The 3,310-nt window shown below is 35.1% G+C and overlaps 1 long non-coding RNA gene across 1 annotated transcript; it reads left to right on the top strand.

Moving 5' to 3' along the window:
- The first annotated feature begins 678 nt into the window (after positions 1 to 678).
- Positions 679 to 2,421, top strand: LOC126849022 (uncharacterized). Its single transcript, XR_007687333.1, has 3 exons — positions 679 to 954; positions 1,811 to 2,013; positions 2,136 to 2,421. It is a non-coding gene; the product is annotated as an uncharacterized LOC126849022 (long non-coding RNA).
- Positions 2,422 to 3,310: the final 889 nt, after the last annotated feature.

The following is a 3,310-nucleotide window of genomic DNA, read 5'->3' as shown; positions in this document are numbered from 1 at the left end:
TCGTGTCGTACAAATATCACTCGTCTCTTTTTTACATCGCTATAAATACGATGAAAATTCTCCTTCCTCCGAACAGTTACGAAGATCGCTGTATATGCTTCGTTCCAAAAGTACTTCGTCCAACTTTGCGTTGTAAAAATACGCTGCTCCAAGATCGGCTAACCAAAATATCGGAGCCGAACAAAATAAAGTTTGTAGCCGAAGATAGATATCGTAACAGAGAACGACGGAGGGCTGATTCACAAAAATATATTAGATCATTCATGCCCGTGTACTTTGTGGAATTGGGATCCGCGGAGGATTATTTCATCTCTCCCCCCCTCCCCTCCTCCCTCCGTAACTTTCCTCATCTCTTACATACTATGTCGTACTCTCCAATTTGTAAATTGCAAAAATCACCAGGGACCCAGAGAGACAAAGTGCATCGCGAGAAACGAGCGAAAGTAAATTTGTCCGTTTCCTCGAGTGGAACTTTACGAAGACAGCAATAAGGAATTCAATTAACATCTCAAGGCATGCAGCTCGTGCGACGTAAAAGGAACGGCGGATATTTTCGTCGAGGAAATCTTTCGTACTTTGTGAAAATCGGGATACCGCTCCCCCACGCCTCCCCCCTTCCCTTCTATCGGATCGAGATGACCTCCCGGTCAGCCGATTCGGCTTCACCTCCCCCTCCTTTCGTTCCCCCCAAAAAATGGCGGACATACATTTGCTTGCATGCTCTCTGTGATCTCTGCGATCTGGAATTGACCCAACATCCCTCTGGGAGATAGGAAGCCAATACCTGTCTCTCCAAATACGATTGAGTGGCCGCGCGAGACGGTGAAATAGAAAACGAAGGAAAATGGAACGCGGTGAGAAAGGAGGAGGGAAAATGGAGAAACGTGTACCTTCACCTTTCGAAGACATTTCTGTCCATATTGCTGTAGCAGCTCACGGCAAACGGACATTTCGGTACAGAGTATACAGTTGTATACTATACGACGCGACCGGAATATGTTATACGATACGTAAGATATATATATATATATATATATATATATATATATATATATATGTAATTTGGCATACTTGTGATAGTGATCTCATTTATTTTTACCTTGTGTCCGCGATGATAACGCCTACATACATATTTGATACGATAGAGTAACCTCAGATTTGACATTAAGTGTTAATTTTTTGCGTGATTCACGATATTTTCTTTCTTATATTTTTGTTATTTCAACCTTCTTTTTCTCGCTCTCTCTTCCTCTCTCGATCATAAATTTGGCTTGTGATTGATTCTGCGCTTTTTATTGCTCGCTGTCTGTCGCTCGAACTCGTATCAATAGCTGGGAAAATATCGCGAAAGGATTAAAATTACCATTTTCTTTGTTTTCCTTTTGCTTTTTTCGATAAACACACATAATATAAAATTTCTTCGGTCTGCCATTTTTTCCCATAGCTCATGTATTATGTATACCATGTATATAAATGAAAGGACAAAAGTGAAGGCAACAAAAAGCAAGGGCTTAATAAAATAGCGCAGATACCTTTCTTTCATAATACATCTCTCTCTTGGAGAAGATATCATGTCTAAATTCTAAGATAAGATTTTAGACACAATTGTGCAAACCGAATAAAAGATTCTCAAATACTAAATTATTACTTAATACGTTCCCATTTGTAATACATCATCTTTAATAATTTGTAATATTAGGTATTGCGAGTCAGTTCATATAGATTTATGGCAAAAACTTACAATTATGTATTCTCACTCTACTAATTAGATTACGTGATACGGAAATGACTATGTCTATTTTTTCAACAGACGTAATGTAAATAGAAGCTCATATGATAACTATCAAGAACTCGCTGAACCATTTCGCTACTTATGTATTATTAATCTTTTTGCATGGGTAGCGATGGGAATACAAATCCCCATTGAGTTAGATGCTAATCTGACACAACTGCGAGAAAATTTTTTGTCGCTCTATACGGTAGAATAATTGCGCTAATTCGCAAAAAGCAAAGGTAATTATATACATCATATATGTGTATCTATGTATCTACTTAATATACATATTAGAAAGCCAACTCAATTTGTGTGTGAATAAAACGTATTTAAAATGTATTTAATTTAATAATTTGTTTAGACGAGCTTCATTTCGTTGAAAAAATAAGTTATAGGATTTCTCTTTTTCCGAACGAAAATTATTACTGGCCATGTTCGCCGCATCTACATCACGAGTTTCACGAGTTAGCTTGTTTACGGACCAATTTCGCACGGATACAGGCTGCGCGAAAATAGCATTTTCTTTTTCTAGAAATATAAGCCTTCAAACTTGTGTTTTAACCTTCAACTTCTGAAATGCTTCTTCGAGAGCTCTTTGTGAGAGCTATTATGTACAACTGTTACCACGTTTCATATATCACGCAATATCGAACAAAATATCTGTTTAATTATTTTTATAATCCCGACAGTATTTTCTCCCAAATTCCATTTTTCACTAAAACAACAATTAATGTATTTTCTATTAATTCAATAAAAAAATCAAATCATTATTAGATGTATAAACTTGCGCGAATTTTTATTACGTTGATGTTTATGAAATCAATGTATCATATGATATTTTCAATGTAAATACGAGGAATTGCTTTTTACTTTAATTTAACATTCTCATATTCGATATTATCTCGGCTCTTAATTGTTCAGATGAATTATTGTTTAATCCTTGACCCAAGCATCGGCCATGTTGACCAAATCAAGCGTGAAAATAATGAAAATGAAAAGCGATATATTATATGTATAGAGGAGTTATATTATCTTCGAGTAATATATTTTCTCTTTCTGTTTTTCTCCTCTCCTCTCTCTCTCTGGAATATTCTTGGAAATACATTCATAAAGTTATCATGTATGTACATTTTGCTCAGATACATCGGACACTAACATGGAGGATACCAATCCCTGCATCGTTGAACACGCTGTTAAAATATCTTTGAGCGATTGAATTTCCTGGCAATTCTTTCGAGATGATGGGATGTGGTTTCCGCCTGCGCAAGTTTTCAATGTCCGATTTACCGGGACTTCATTCTTTATACAGAAAGACGACCATGTTTGTGTTGGCATTCTTATTCTTATTTAGTGATGAATATACATATTTCTGTTATATTCCCAATCGATGGATTTTCTTTCATCATTTTGGCCAATAAATTGTTATGTTATATACTATATGTATTTATTTATTATATATGCATATTTATTTATTCTTTATATATATATGTATTTATTTATTAACATTAATATTAATTTTATTTATTTAATAAGATA

Source organism: Cataglyphis hispanica, chromosome 4 (genome assembly GCF_021464435.1).
Source record: "Cataglyphis hispanica isolate Lineage 1 chromosome 4, ULB_Chis1_1.0, whole genome shotgun sequence".
Taxonomy (NCBI): Eukaryota; Metazoa; Arthropoda; class Insecta; order Hymenoptera; family Formicidae; genus Cataglyphis; species Cataglyphis hispanica.
This window is presented reverse-complemented; position numbering and strand designations above follow the sequence as displayed.